This window comes from Pongo pygmaeus, chromosome 15 (genome assembly GCF_028885625.2).
Source record: "Pongo pygmaeus isolate AG05252 chromosome 15, NHGRI_mPonPyg2-v2.0_pri, whole genome shotgun sequence".
NCBI classification, from domain to species: Eukaryota; Metazoa; Chordata; class Mammalia; order Primates; family Hominidae; genus Pongo; species Pongo pygmaeus.
The window spans coordinates 102,634,203-102,650,519 of NC_072388.2; the positions used below are offsets into that span (position 1 = coordinate 102,634,203).

General features: G+C 60.0%; 1 non-coding gene across 1 annotated transcript; it reads left to right on the forward strand.

The window, feature by feature from the left end:
- Positions 1 to 9,604: 9,604 nt before the first annotated feature.
- On the forward strand, positions 9,605 to 9,666 carry LOC129013373 (U7 small nuclear RNA). The gene has a single exon (XR_008493859.1). It is a non-coding gene; the product is annotated as a U7 small nuclear RNA (small nuclear RNA).
- Positions 9,667 to 16,317: the final 6,651 nt, after the last annotated feature.

Genomic DNA, 16,317 nt, shown 5'->3' on the forward strand with positions numbered 1-16,317 from the left:
AGACCTCAAACCAGGCTGGCCACAGACTCCTGGGAGCTGCGTACAGGATTCTTCACACGATTCTGCTGGTGCATTTCTTTGACAATTTCCAAAAGTTTTTATTTTTAAAAAAAGGAGACTGGGTGTGGTGGCTCATGCCTGAGGCCAAGATGGGAGGATCGCTTGAGCCCAGCCTGGGCAACACAGGGAAACCCTGTCTCTACAAATAATTAAAAAATAAAAAAAGGAAAGATGCCCCAGGCCAGTGGCCGGCACTGGTAGCTGGCAGGACCCAGCCTGTCAGTCACCCAGGGTGCTGGCACGGCACACGCAGGCTGAATGCGGTCCGGGGCCTGGCCCCTGCCTGGAAGCCCTGGGCCTGCAGAGACACGGGCCCTGCGGAGGAATGCCAGGCCAGCTGTGGGTGGGGGGCCGGCCATGGGTGGGGTGGGGACAGTGGGGGCGACAGGCTTGTTGCTAAGCTACAGGCACAATAGACATTCTGGCTGCCAGGCAACAGGGAAGGAGACGCTTCTTGGCGGGGGAACCCTGAGGGGCCCAGGCCACACTTGTCCCTCAGCAATGTGGCGTGCACCCCCACCCTCAGGCCATTGAGGCTCACTGGCTGCCTGGCCCCTCAGGGTGAAGGGCAGCCACCCTCCTGGTGGGGCTTCAACACTCCTGGCGCCAGCCCACACCCAGCTGGGGACCTGATCGGAGGGTGCCCTCGATGGCTCCTGCAGCCCCGAGCCCTGGCCTGCTCACCTCCTCGTGGCCTCTGTCTCGGGGCCGCCTGCACTCCCTGCCTCTCCTGCCTCTGACTGTGCCTGCCTGGCTGGTGCCCCCAGGTGCAGGCGGGCCCTTATGGGGTTCAGAACAGGGCTTGGAGTTCTGGTGGAGCCTCCATCCCCTGCCACCCCTCTCCTGGCCCCAGACTCAGTAGCCCCCAGCCCTGCCAGCCAGGCTCTGCCAGAGCCACACTGCAGGGCCCCTGGCCCCTGTGACTGTCCCTGTCCAGTGGCCTCTGGAGGGTGTGTGCCACTCCCTTCAGGCTCCACATCCTCCCCCCGTGGATGGCCTGCTAAGGAGCTCTGGGCCCAGCTGGTGGCCAGGAGGAGGGAGGCTAGGAGGTCGCTGTGCCTGGTGGCCTTCCCCACCTCACAGATGGTTCCTGAGCTTCTGGGCACAGCAGCCAGCCCTCCCCCTCCCCCAACGCACACCCTCCGTCCCTCTGCCTCAGCCCCTGCCTCTTCCCCCAGCCCTGAGGGTAGAGGTCGGACCCCAGCTGCTGTCTGCAGTGGCACCCAGCGTCCTGGCTAAAGCACACATTCCGTGTGGGCCAAGAATGTCCACAGTTCCTTTCTGTCTTGGGTGGGCCAGGTGCACAGTAGGCGCTCCGTGAACAAACAGTGGAACCCGCCGGGCAGTGCCGCCACCCTCCCATGGTCTTGGCCCCCGCTGCTCTGTTTGCATGGCTTTTGCCACTCTGGTCTCTGCCACTCGGTCCTCGCTGGCCTCACTGGGCCCTTTGCCCCACACCAGGAGGTGTCCAGTGCCCTCCATGGGGAGGGATGCCTCCTTTGTGCACTGCCTGGGGGAGGCAGGGAGGCCGGGGCAGGGGCGGGTCCTAGCCCTACCACCCTGGGCGGGGCTTTGGCCAAAGGCCTTGCCCTCTCTGAGCCTCAGTCCCCTGCCCGTCCCAGGGGTACCCTCAGGAGCTCCCGAACTGGGCTCGTGGGAGTCTCCTTGAGGCTGGCATTGGAAGTGCCCAGGAGTGCTCCAGGCCTGCCAGCCCCTCACTCCACTGCGTGCACACCAGGGAGGCATGGTTTTAGCGGCTGGTCCACACATCTGGATGGTTGCCCCCAGAGCCCCCATCACCAGGGTCAGACTGCCCAGGCAGCTCCTAATACCTCAGGTTCCCCACCCCTTCCTGCAGCTGCCGTCCCCACCCCCAGAAGCTTGCCTGCCTCTCCTGGGGACCCAGGCAGACAGCTGGACACAGCCCTTCCCCCTCTGGAGGGGCTGCCCCTCAACAGGTGTTGCCACTTGATCAGGAGCAAAGTCAGGGTTGGGGTTGCTCCTGCCCCTCCCCCGCTCTGTGCCCCCCCCTGGGATGGAAGCCCAGGCTCCTCCAAGGCTGAGCTGGGGCCCCTCAGCGTCTCTCCTGGGGACAAAGAGGCAGCTGCCAGCAGGGCGGGGCAGGGAGGGCGGCCTTTGTGTTCGCCAGGCCCCTCCTGGTGACCTCACCACCGGCCGGAGAAGGGCCCTTTCTTCCCAAAGGCAGCCGTTGGGAATCCGCCTGGGGACAAAGCCGCTGCCAGGCAGGGGACCAGCGAGTGGCTGGCTCCCCTCATAGCATAAATTAGGGGGGGCCAAGGTGGGGGAGGGGACGGCAACTACGCTGACCCTGGGAGAGGGTCACTTGGTGCAAACAGATAACCAAGCCCCCAACTTACACGTGGGGTGCATGGGGCCGCCCCTTCAAGCTTCATTCATTCATTCGGCCCATTCCTTCATTCTGCAGATGGCTGCTGGGCGCTGGCCCAGGCAGGCCGTGTGAGGGCCCTGGAGACACAGAGGGGATGCATCTGATGGATGAGGGAGCAGTGGGTGAGGGGTGGGGGTGCCCAGTCTGGAGGGGGAACTAGGACAGACGAGTCAGAGCTGCCCAGAAGCCCCAGGGCCTGGGTTGGGGCAGGCGGGAAGATCCCTGCTGAGCACGGTCACCTAGCAGGTCACCCAGCAGGGCAGCGGCCACAGCCGCCAAGCCCAAGTGCACGCAGCAGGCCGCCCCAGGCCTCCAGGAGAGTTCAGGAAAATATTTTATTTTCAATGTGTGGTGTTGAGTGACACCCACCCCCCATGTGTGGCCAAGGGCTTCCCGTCCCCAGGGTCCAGGTGACCCACAAAGTGTCCTCACAGCCTTGTTGGCCCTCGGCCTGGCTTCCCAGCCCCCCGCAGGACACTGTCCCCACCGCCACCTCCCTGTACCCTGTCTTGAGAACTGAGGCCTGGTGGCCCAGGGTGGCCAATGCAGAGTGCAGTTTGGCCAGCACAGAGAGATAGGTGGCCTGAGAGTCCCACAGATGTCCACTGCTACTCAGGCCCAGCTCCCAAGGCCTGTTCCTCTGCCTCCCAGGCACTGGACGTGCTCCGTCCCCAAGGCACTGAGCACATCAGGCCAGACCAGGTGGGCTTCCTGCAGGAGGAGGCAGCAGGCCCAGGTCAGGCTGGGTCCGGGAGGCAGGCACGGGGTGTGCTGGTCAGCAGGGCTCACTGCCAGGCCCAGGAGGTGTCCTGGCCATGCAGATGACAGAAGGCCAAGTGGGTAGGGCACAGGGTGTGAAGGGCCTTGTCCTGTGAGCAGGGCATGCGAGCAGCTCCTAGCCTGACCTCCAGCCCCAACACCTGAGGCCTGAGCTTGCCTTGCAGTCATCAGCAGAGCCAAGACTCCCAGATTTCCGGGGCTGGGAAATCTTCAATGCCTTACAGAGCCACTAGGTCCACAGCTGCCCAGGGCGGGGGGCACCTGCTGGGTGCTGGACCTCCCTGCACCCCATCTTCACCCCCATGTGTGGATGGGCAGGAGTGTCTACAGGCCTGGCCCAGGCCAGGAGGAGGCCTGAGGCTTCCGGGGCACCGAGCGACCACAGGCCAGGGTGTGTGGCTCCCTCAGGAGCTCCAGAGGCCCTATGCCCCTTCCCCCAGGAGCCCCAGGGCCCTATGCCCCCTCCCCGGCAGCGAAGCGAGATGGGCGGGGGCGGGTGTAAGTAGGACAGCGCTTTGTGCAGTGTTGCTATGGCGCCGCCGCCGCCTGTGCAGGCTTCCTCTGGGCGCGTTCCCAGGACGCAGAGCCTGCCAGTTGGCCCTCCCAGCCCCTGGCCGGGCCCCATCCCAGTCGGGGGGCCTCAGAGCCTTCTCCACCCACAGGCTGCTGGGGGGCAGACTAATTGTCCCACTTCGTTACACCCTGAAACCCACAGTGCACATATGCTCACAGCCACACAGCACACACACATGCACAGGAATGTGCACATGCTCACACATACGTGTACACGTGCCACACACATGCATACACCCCACAGCCACAGGCAGGCGCTCAGTCCTTAGCGTGCCCTGGGGCTGCAGCCTCCAGGTTCACACCCAGGCGCCAGGGGTCCCAGGCCAGTGAGGGGCCTCCGAGCAGAGCACACGTGGTGGTGGGTATGAACGTGCAAGGCCAGGGACTGCCCCATCTCAGCCACCTGCTGAGACGGAGAGGTCATTGCTGACCTTGGGGAGGAGGCTGGGGGCCTAGAATTCAGGGGACAAGCTAACCTGAACCCTACTCCCCACCGCTGGGCCTGTGGGACAGACTCAAGGCCCTCTGCTGGGAGGACTGGGACTTCTGATGCCGGCGAGCTGAGGCTGGGCCCATCCTGCTGGGCCAGCGCCTCGCCGGCCACTGGACACCAAGCGCCCCATTGGATGCTCACAGCCCCACAGTGGGGTGGGCACCACCAGCCCTACATGCAGGACAAAGTGGCCTAGAGATGGCATGGAGGGGACCGGGCAGCAACGCTTTGCTGGGGTGTGGCAGGAGGGTATCCATCTCTTGAGGCACAAGAGGACTTGGGTGGCCCAGCCTGGCTCCTGTTGTCAGCTGACGTCACAGGGTGGAGAACCTGGGTGTCTGGGGAGACAGATGGCCCCGGGGTCCCTGGCTGCCCTGAAACCTGCTGATGACGACCCCACCAAGGGGCGGGACGGCTTCCTTGCAGTTGGCGTCCTGGAGAGGTGACGGGCTATAGGCTGTGGGGTGGGAACGCTGGGAACACCCAGGCCCTCTCTGAAGACCACAGCTGGGCCCTCTGACCCGTGCCTCAGCCTCCAGCCCAATGGCACAGAGCTGGCTGAGGTCCTTGCCCCACGCGTGCCGCCACCGGCTCCTGAGGGGCCAGTGGACAGGGACCTCGCGGTCCCTTTACCAACAGGAGGCCCACGGCTCTTGGCACTGCCGCAGAGGCTGTGGCGCGTCTGTCCTTTGGGGTAAACGCTGCTGCCTGTTAGAATCTGAGGCCCCTGGGACAGCCTGGAGCTGAGGCTGACAGGCGGGGCCCTCGTCACGAAGCCGCTGAGTCCCCTGGCAGCCCTCCTGAGCGCGGCGCTGTACGAGATGTACCCAGAGGTTCTCTTAGAAGGCAGGGCTGGGCTTGGGGCAGGGCAGGAGTGGGTACCGAGAGGCCCCAAACAGCTTCCTGAGGGAGAGGGGCTTCACAGAGGCAGCTGCCTCGGTGACCCTGTGGCAGGTGTGTCTGCTGGCACCGAGGTCTTTTAGGGCAATGAGGGAGAAAGGGCAAGGCAGGGAGAACTCGGGGCGTAGAGGCCAGGGTGCAGGGGCCTGGCTTGTTCCTGCAGCTGCAGCGACAGGCGCCGAGGCTCGCTGTGGGCAGAGGTCTCCGCCACCAAGAAGCGAGGCTGGAGGGCAGGCACCGATTCTCCATCACCACACCCAGAGCCCCCACTGGGACCAGCGAAGCACAAGGTAGCCAGTGCCACCGCCCCACACCCCGCCCACCAGCTGCCCTGTGTGGCATGGAGGCGGCTCCGGGGGCGGCTGTCCACAGCAGTGACCTCTGCCTGCTGCACGGCTGCCTGAGCTGTCCTGGCTGCTGCCAATGCCACTGTGCAGTATGGTGACCCCATCGGCCAGGGATGGGGTCAGCACCCAGGGACGTGGTCGGGGAGGTCACCAAAGGCTTCTTGCTGGAAGTGGCATTTGGCCTGGGGTGTGGAAGAGGAGCACAAATTACCCAGGAGGGCCGGGCCAGGGTCCAAGGAAGGGCCACCTGTGCAGAGACACAGGGCTGATGGCACAGGCCCTGCCATGGGGAAGGACAAGCCCCTGCCAGCTGGCTGTGAGCCACCACCATCCTGATGACAGAACCACACCGGCAGGCAGGGCAGGCTACCTGTGGCAGAGTTAGGGGGGTTGGGGGAGTAGGTTAGAGACTGCCAGATCTGCGGGGGCTCCGTACCAACCCATAACGGTAGCAGGTGGTCACTGGATGCCCCGCGCAAGCGCCATCCACTCCCAGAACAGAAGCACAGCTGAGGCAATACCATGGCCACCTGTCCACCACTGGCCAGGGCAGGTGCACCTGGCGTGGACCAGGCAGGACATCTGCGCCGGCCGGCTGGCCCCAGACCACTTCTGGTGTTCTGGGCTCGGCAAAACCTGGCCTTGGGCGCCGCCTGGTGACCAGACATGGGAGAACCAAGCAGGCAAGTGGGGGCCTGGAGGGGCAGGCGCATGGCGTTTGGGGGACCTCCAAGGTCAGGGAGCCATGTGCCCTGCAGGTGAGCCACCTTGCAGGCCAGGGGCTGTGCAGAGGGTGGCAGGTAGCAGGGTCTGTCTGGGGTCCTCCCTCCACCAGGCCTGGCCAGTGCCGATGCTGAGCTGTGTGGGGCCCATGTGCACTGGGATGAGGGAACAGAACAGGCCGGAACAGCCCAGCCATGGTCCCCACCCCAGCAGGGACAGGCCTCGCACGTTCAGCTAGAGGCACCCCCTGGGGCGGGCTATCGGGTCTGCCCTGGCACAGACCTACTGCCGGGGTGGAGTCCGTGGCAGTCACTGGGCCAGACTTGGTGGGCTGCTGTGGGGCAGGCCTTGGGGGGCTCCCCCAAGAGAACCCAGCCCAGGGGAAGCCTGGGACTGGTGCTGTGCTCTCTGTGGGAGCCACTGATCTCCAGGATGCAGTCCTGTAGGGGCCCGCTGCCCCAAGGCTCTGTGGGATCTGGCCCTGCAGACTCTCACCTGCCTGCTTGGCTCCAACCTGGGGGTCCTTGCTCTGGCCGTCCAGCCTGCACACTCTTCCCCAGGCCCCCATGGCCTGCTCCACAGGACCACCTGCATAGCCACATTGGTGCTGGGATGCCTGCTTTTCCTTTCAGGGGCTGGGTCAGGATTAAGGGCTGGAAGATGCCCTTTCCTGGGAGATGAAACCAGGATGCACAGAGGAAGGGGCACATACACCCAGGAGCCCCAGGCTGCCAAGAGCACCCTGGGCCTGCTGTGGCCATCTGCGGGCAGTGCCCAGACCAGACCACAGCCCAAGAAGGCAGCTGGGCGCCTCGCTACCCCACGCCTGCACCTTGACATCCCCAGCACGTTTTTTAATTTTTTTTTCCATTTTTCATTTTTCATTTTTTGCGTGTGATAGTCTTGCTCTGTCGCCCGGGCTGGAGTGCAGTGGCGCGATCTCGGCTCACTGCAACCTCTGCCTCCTGAGTTCAAGCGATTCTCATGCTTCAGCCTCCCGAGTAGCTGGGACTACAGGCGCCTGCCACCACGCCCGGCTAATTTTTGTACCCCGGCACCTTTAATAAGCAGCTATCGGCGAGGCCCAGTGGGTTCTGCTGCCCATGCTTCTGTGACCCCTCCTCCTGCCAGCCAGGCCAGAACCCTGGGTGCCCGCATCCCCTGGTGCCGTCCCCACTGCCCCCAGATCCTTTCCCTGGCCCCCTCCCCCAACCCCACTGCTGCCCCCAGGGGCACTCAGCAAAGCCTCCAAACCTCCCTTGGCTTGTGGGGCCCAGAAAGCCCTGGCAGTCCTGGCGCTGTCCCCTACCAGCTGCCTGAAGTTCTTCCAGGGCCTCCAGTGTGCCCGGCCCTGGCTCTGGGCTCTGCTTTTGAAAAGTCTTCATTTTCCTTTACATCCCCACGTGCAGAGAAATGCCGGCTGCGCCGGAGGGGCAGAGTTGGAGGAGCCCCCGGGAGAATCTGAGCATCCCAGTTTCCGGATCTCTTTCTGGGTCTCACTTTCATCTCTGGCCATCAGCAAGGGCGTGCCCCTCCACCCGAAGGCCCTGCCTCTGTGCCAGGCTCCATGTAAAGGGTGCACCCAGCGGGGCCCTGACTCCCCCATCACGGGTGATCCTGGTGGCACATGCACAGGGCTCATGCACACCCAGCCACACCTGAGGGCGCCGGTTCCTGCTGACCCCCCGTGCCCCACAAGACTTTGCCCGCAGAGCTTTGCAGCATGTTCCCCGACTCAGGAGGCAAAACCGTCCCCCTCGGCTCCGCTCCTGCCGCCCCCGGGGCCCACGCCACCTGCAGAGTGCACCCACAGGTGTCAGCGTGTTGAGCCAGGTGCTGCTCTAGGTACTGGGGATACAAGCAGGAACGGAACAGGTTTTACGTCTTCAGGGTCTCAGGTGGCGGGGCCCCTGGCATCGTGCTAAGTCCTCTGAGGACGATGAGGCAGGGTGGGGCAGAGCGCAGGCACTGTGGTTGGAGACTGACTGCAGCTGACATCTGGCGCGTGTTGCCCGCTGGGGTCCACGTGGCCCGCTGGGCTCTCTGGCTTCTCTGAAGCCAGGTGTGGCTGCTGGTGGTCAGAGGATGGCTTGGTCATGCCAGAGCTGGGACACAGCACAGAAGCCAGTCCTTCCTGTGAGAATAGCCATCAGGTGGCCTGGCCATGAGGCTGTTTCTGCCTGTGACCCAGCACCAGACAGTGGCCGTTCCACTCTCACCCTCTCTGGGTGACCGGCACACCCAGAGACAGCAGGGGGGAGAGGGACCTCGAGGAACCCGGCTGGCCCTCCGCATCCATTTCTGTCCCTGTGAGCAGGGCCCTGGTGCCTCTCTAAGCCCAGCCTGCCCAACCTGGGAAGGGCTGGCCTGGGACCCAGGGGCGGGAAGATGGCTCTGTCCTGGCTCCCAGCCACACTGAGCCTCGGGCACCATGCCCTTCTGTCAGCCCGCAGACACTTGCTGGGCACCCTCCCTGCCCCAGGCCTGGCAGGAAAATGAGGTGACAGAGGCAGCCCTGGGGAGCTCCTTCTGCTTCTCACCTGGCCACCCCTCACCTAGGCCAGAGCCAGATCCTGGCCCCGCCCAACCTTGCCCCGCAGCGGCCTCTGCAGGCGCAGGGCCTCCGAGCTGCCAGGACACGGCTTCTGGTCTTCTTCGTCCCTCCTAGTCCACACAGCAGTCCTGGGTGCCTCACCCCACACAGCTGTGGCCCTCTGTGGGTCTGCCCTTCTCAGCCCTCGCCAGTCTGTGAAAGCACCGGGGATGCGGCGAGTTCACGTGCCCGTGGGGAAGGGGCCAGCAAAGACACCAAAGTGGAAAAACAGCAGGAACATGGAGCTGTGAGGGCTGGTGATGCCGGGCGGGAAGCCAGGTGGGGAGGCAGGATGGTGCGTAGCCTGACCCCACCTCGCAGCCGGGAAACTGAGGCACACAGCGATGTCTTGCACATGTCAGGGCCCCAGGTAGGTGGTGGCAGGAGTCTGGGACCTCGGGTGGGCCTCACCAGTTACACAGCCTTGGCTGACCCGTCTGTCCTCCCGTCCAGCCAGAGGGACACAAAGACCTCTTTGTCTCTCCACCCTTCCGCTCAGAGCCTCCCCAGCCAGTGGAGCTCTGAGCGTGTCCCCCAGGGAGGGAGCCAGCCCCCGGTGGGGCCTGGCAGTCCTGGCAGCTGCCCTGAGGCACAGGCCCTGGGGGACTCGGTGCTTTCAGGTCAGGGGCAGGTGATGGAGGTCGGCTGGGGAAAGAGAGGCCGAGAAGGCGGCAGTGTGGAGCGTGTGAATTTGTTCATGAACTTAGCTACAAAAATGTCTTTTCCAGTGTTAAAGCTCTTCTAGAATTTGACTAGCAGGTTTTCCGATTTTTACTGGAAAGCCCTTTAAATAAATAAAAGAAAAAGAAAAAAAAAGTCTTCCTCAATCAAATCCGAGGTGGTTCCTTCCCTCACCAGGCTGGCTGGGTGGGGAGGGAGGGCTCAAAGCCCAGGCTCCTAGGGAAAGGCTCTGCTCCCCACCCTAGGGCTGGGCTGGGCTGGGACACCGGCCCTTCCTGGCAGGGGTGTCCTACCCCACAGAGGAGCCTTGGGAGGTGGCCACCGCTGGGCCACTGCCCCTCACCAGGCCCAGAGGCCCAGTTCTCAGCCTGAAAAGAAAACCTGCCCTGGGCCCCTTATGACCAGGGTGAAGCTTGGTGGGCACAGAGGGCCTGTCGGGAGCACTGGAACCCAGCGGCCTGGGAGGGGCCCAGGTCTGACGCCTCATCCTGCACCAGGCTTGCTGCAGGCCTTCAGCTCCAGAATTGTGTCCTCAAAAGCCTGTTGATGCTGCCACAAGTGGGCTCTCTCCTCCCCCATTCCGGGAAGGTTCTGGGTGAGTGGCTAGCCATCCCTCCCACTGGGAGCTCCAGTATCTGAACTGCCAGCCACGTGCAGCCCCCACCTCACCCCAGGCGGTGCTGCACCCTGGGCTGGTGGGACCAGCCTGGAGGGCCCTCCTGGGGCTCTGGGGCTCATGGACAGCCTCCCACGGAGCATCTCTGCTGGTCTCATTTCTGTCTGGGAGGGAGTTGGGTGAGCACCAGGGAGAGGCTGAGTGGATGCCCGCCCACCTGGAACAGTGCTAGGTGGGGATGGGGCGGGGCACCACGGGGCACACACAAGCTGTCGGAAGGGCTGATGTCCACTGGGGACGAGAGTCAGGGGCGCAGCTGTGGGGGTGGAGGCGGCCTGGAAGAGCAGGCATGGCACAACGGCCGCTGGCTCATGTGGACTGGCGGGGCGCTGTCCTGCTGGGGCCGTCCCAAAGGGAAGCATGGCCCGTCACTCCCCAGGCTAAAAACCATCCACGGCTGCCCCTCCTCATGGCTGAAGCGCAGCTCCTAGGCCCCACCCCGACGCTCTCAGGTCCCCTTCTCTCCCTCACCCTGTGGAGAGCGGACCTGCCTCCTGTCCCTCGGAGGACTCTCAGGCCCCAGCCCTGCCCCAGCAGCTCGTGGTCCAGCTTGGCTGGCCCTGCCTGGCCCTCCAGGCTCCAGCAGCAGCGGCAGCTGTCAGCACAGCCGGGCTGCCAGCACTCTCACTCTGATGAAGCTCCCAGCCTGCCGACTGGAACAGTGTGTTCGTAACTACGGTCTTGCCTGGGAAGGAGACGAACTCCTGCACTTCCTGTCACGTTCCACTTCTTGTCCGTGACCAGCTAACCTCCCACCTCCGCCAGGAAGCCTCCCTAGGCTTCTCAACCACCCCATCACATCCAGCCAATGCTCCTTGTGATGGATCCCTCAGAAAGCCACGTGGCCTCTGCAGGGGCCCTTGCCCTGGGTCCATGCCTTTGCCCTCAGCACCTCACAGGCACTCGGCAGATACTAGTTAAATGGAGACTCCACCCCAAGGCTCAGCTACCCTCCCGCAGTCCTCCTGACCCCCACGGGTGAGTGGGTTTCCTTCAAGTACCTCACCCAGCAACCAGGAAGATTCCTCGTCATCTCAAATCGGTCTGAAGGGCACACTAGGCACGCGCTGGCCCTGACACTGCCCCTCCCTGGTCCTTTCCAACAGCACCGAGGACATGGAGGTCGGCCCAGGCTCAGGAATCACAGAGCTAACTGCTCATTTCAGCATCACAAGCACGAGCAGACGAATTTCAGAGACAGAAGCCAACATCGCCACCCCTCATCTTCAGAGGCTCCAGCCAGCCTGGCCTCCGTGGCTGGGTGGCCAGCCAAGGGCTCTGGAATTGGAGAGGCCTTGCTTCTCTACGGCAGGGTGTGACCCGCTCTGGCCTGCTGGCCCTCCTGCCCCAGGGACCGAGTGGGAGGCACTTCTGATTCCACCCGGGCTCTCAGGGGGATGAGGTGGCCTCAGGGGAGAGATCCTGATTGGCCACCCCAGAGCCCCAGTGGAAGGTGCAGCAGAGAGAAGGTCCTTTGGATCCGATAAGCAGAAGGATTTTAAACACTCTCTGAAGCTGTCTGAAGATCTGAGATTTTTCCACTCATTTATTCAGCAAGTATTCGCTGAATGCCTATTACATGCCAGGAGCTAAGGACACTATTTCCAAAGAACAGCTCATCCAAAAGGCATGTGAGTGCCCATTACTGCCAGGACCCGAGGCTGCATGGATGAAGAGACAGATCTTGCCTTGAAAGGCACTGTGGCCTGGCATGGGAGGGACAGGTGAGCCACTGTGTTCAAGAGCTATTAATAGGGTACAGGAACAGAAGATACGCTCCACGGCCCAAGGGATGGGCAGGGAGGGCTTCAGATGAGAGCAGCAGAACCCAGGGCCATGAACAGCAAAGTCATCTGATGACCTTGCTCTCTGCTCGGCACTCAGAACCACCCAGCTCCATGTCCCAACACCCACAGAGGACTGAGGTGGGGCAGACACCAGCGTGAGAGGGAGACAGAAGGTGGGGAACTGGCAACATTCATCTGAAAACGCGGCCACAGGGAAACGGCTCGAGAACTGAAAGGGTTCTCACACACACTGAAAACCTACCATTCGCTGTGACCGCAGCGGGGGCCAGAGATGGAGAGGCAGCGTGCGGCACTGAGTCCTTACCAAATGGGGTCACAGACCCCTGGCAGCTCCGGAAAGACCAAAGAATCCTAAGGGGGGAAACAGCTTCACTTCACTTCAACCTTACTGTAGAAAGATACATTTTTGCAGTTGTCATTCATAAGTGGAAGATGTGTGGACAGAATAAAGCACTCGTTTAAGACAGTCTTTCCACGATGAGGGATGCCGGTTCACTGACACAGTGACTTTGAGACATAATACTGGAGCTGAATGTTTCACATTAACCAGCTGAATCCTTTAAACCTAAGTGCTAAGTACTGCCCACCTTTCAGAAGAAACTGAAGCTCAGGGGCTCAGCTTTGAAAGTGGCACAGCTCGCCGGGCACGGTGGCTCACACCTGTAATCCTGGCACTTTGGGAGGCTGAGGCGGGCGGATCATGAGGTCAAGAGATGGAGACCATCCTGGCCAACATGGTGAAACCGTGTCTCCACTAAAAATACAAAAATCAGCTGGGCATAGTGGCGCACGCCTGTAGTCCCAGCTACTTGGGAGGCTGAGGCAGGAGAATCGCTTGAACCCAAGAGGCAGAGGTTGCAGTGAGCCGAGATTGTGCCATTGCACTCCAGCTTGGGCGACAGAAAAAAAAAAAAAAGAGAGAAAGTGGCACAGCTGAGATGTGAACCTAGCAGTCTGGGCCCCAGCCTGCTTTTAGCCACTTGGCCAGCATTCCCTGAGGTGGGAAGCTTTCAGAAATCCTGATGTCCAGACTGTACCCCATCCTGATGAAACCAGAATCCATGGGGTGTGCCCCAAGCACCAGCCATTTCTTCAACTCTCCAGGTAAGTCCATGACTCATGAACTGTAACCAAATTGTCCTTCCCTCCTTTGCCAAGTGACTCTGGGCAGTTCCCTGAGCAAGGGACCACCTGAATCTCAGAATCACCTATGAAACAGATAGTATGAAAAACCTGCCTCGAGGGGTGCTGAGAGCTTAAAATGTACATAGAACATTTTGCACAGGTGGCAGTGGAGCTGGGGCTGCTGGGGCAGCCTGGACCACGCCACTCAGGGCCTCGCAGGGACGTGGCTGGGTGAAATAGTGGAGGTCACTGAAGGTTTTCATTCAGAAAAGCCATATGACCAGAGCCGTGCTTTTAGAAAGACCAAGAGGGCAAATAGGTGAAATAGCCTGAAATAGCCTGCTGGTGACTGGCATAAAAAAGGGCACAAGCTGAAGAGACCTAGAACTAGGGACACAGAGTCCTAAGGCTGCCTGGTGACCCCCCCCACCCCAAAATCTGTGCAATGGTAACTACACAAAATGGAAAAGCAAGGCCAAGTGCAGTAGCTCATGTCTGTCATCCCAGCACTTTGGGAGGCTGAGGTAGGAGGATCACTTGAGCCCAGGAGTTTGAGACCAGCCTGGGCAACATATTAAGACCCTGTTTCAATAAAAAAAACAAAAGAACCCAAAACATTTTGTAAGATGCCCTCAGACATGTCCTGACCAGCAGGGGCGACCCCAGACCTGCATATAAGAGGCCTTCAATTAGGGCCCAGCTTGTACCCAGAATCAAGAGCCAAGCTTGCCAGGGCACTGCCCCTCAGCCCCTGCCACCTCGTTCCAGCTCAGCCCACTCCAGGGTTTCTTCTTTTAAAAAAAAAAATTATATTAATTTTTTTGTAGAGATGGGATCTGTGTTGCCCAGGCTGGTCTTGAACTCCTGGGCTCAAGCAGTCCTCTCACCTTAGCCTCCCAAAGTGCCAAGATTACCGGTGTGGGCCGCCACACCCACTGTCTCCTGTCCTACTTCTAACCAGCCTTGAAGGGCCAGTGAAACCCCTCCCTAAGCCACTGGTCTTTTTCCGGCTTGCACTCGACACCTGCCCTGACACCAGACATTCACACCTGAGACAGACCAGGCGCAGCTGACTCCCCTCGTCCCTTCTCTGACTAGACTGGAATTTCTCCATGGCCACTGGTGGCACAACGGATTCTTCAATCCTCAGCGCAACACGAGGATACACTAGGAGCCCGGTTAATGCTGTTTCCAGTATAAGTGATAAGAATCTTCACGTGTGGCCAAGGATTTATTCAAAAGCTCACATTTCCCCCAGAGTGTTTCTCTTCAACCTGTACACTTCGTTGCTCTTGGCTCTGGGCCTATCATGCGTTTGCGAGGCTCGCAAAGGCCACCCCTGTTTGGATCACCTGGAAAATAAAAGCAGGCAGAGAAGACAACAAAAATACAGTGGGAGGCCGGGCACGGTGGCTCACGCCTGTAATCCCAGCACTTTGGGAGGCCGAGGTGGGTGGATCATGAGGTCAGGAGATCGAGACCACGGTGAAACCCCGTCTCTACTAAAAATACAAAAAATTAGCCAGGCGTGTTGGCAGGCGCCTGTAGTCCCAGCTACTCGGGAGGCTGAGGCAGGAGTATGGCGTGAACCCAGGAGGCGGAGCTTGCAGTGAGCCGAGATCGCGCCACTGCACTAGCCTGGGCAACAGAGTGAGACTCCGTCTCAAAAAACAAACAAACGAAAAAACCCAAAAAAAACAAAAAACAAAACAAAACAAAAAATACAATAGGAAAGGGCTAAAAATAGGAAAACTTAGTGCTGTCACATAGTTGACTTAAAATAGACAAACAACTGCCCAAAGTGAGCCGGGCACGTCCACAGTCCAAGCACACGGGCTCCACTAGACTTAGGGCTGGGAGAAGGCCAGAGGCCGGAGTCAGAACACCTCACACACCAGGGAAGGGCCGAATAGACAGAAAGACTCCCACACCTCTGTCACAAAGCAGTGAAGACGGTTTCATAGCACACTATCACAACTCTCCTCTGGGGAGTGGATCTTTCCAGAATTGTCTCAGAGGTTCTTCTTCTTTCTACAAATAAAGTCAATTCTTATTTGAGACGCGGGCATCCTCCTGAGGGAGCAGAGCGTGAGGCCCCAACCCCTGTCACACACATACTTCCTAGGCTGTCTCAACAAGAGCACAGTGACCTGGTCACCTGGGCCCGGGTCCTGGCCCACACACAACCACCCTCACACCTCCTTACAGCATGGCCACCAGCTGCAGCCAAGGAGGCCACCTGCCCCCAGGCCTGCCTGCTCTGGGCTCCATGAAGGAAGGACTCCTCGGCCGGGCGCAGTGGCTCACACCTGTAATCCCAACACTTTGGGAGGCCGAGGCGGGTGGATCACCTGAGGTCAGGAGTTCGAGACCATCCTGGCCAACATGGTGAAACCCCGTCTCTACTAAAAATACAAAAAGTTAGCCAGGCGTTGTGGCCGGCACCTATAGTCCCAGCTACTTGGGAGGTTGAGGCAGGAGAATTGCTTGAACCTGGGAGGCGGAGGTTGCGTGAGCCGAGATCGCGCTATTGCACTCCAGCCTGGGCGACACAGCCAGACTCCATCTCAAAAAAAAAAAAAAAAAAAAGGGCTCCTCACCCAGGTCAGACAGTCCATGAAGGTGATAATATATAGAGAACACACACCTCAGACTCACAGCATTTCTCCACTGCAAGCGTTAAGACACTGGTTTTATTTCAAGAATAACTAAGGGTATACTAATACGTGTATCTCAAAATAACATTGAATTATTGAAGACATACTGTTCCAATAGTCAAACAGTGGACAGAGAAGGGACAGGAACCAATGTACTGGAAAAACACACTTGTATTATATGTAAAAATCGATGGCCAATATTTCTCTACTTATTAAGAGAAAAATACCCAACAAATTAAAAGGTGAAAAGCTGTGCTCAAAAAAAAAAAACAAAAAACCCAAAACCTTGCATGCACAAGCTAAGCTCAGACCCTTAAAAACCAGATAGAAATTGACAAAGTCAAAGGAGAAAAACTGGCTGAACTTCTCAAGCTCAATTATATCAAATATATGTGCATTTTAGCAAAATAAACCACTAAACTATACTTTGTAGACATATTATTACATTTATTTTAATAACTACTTCATTATAGGCTGACTGGCTTTCCTGT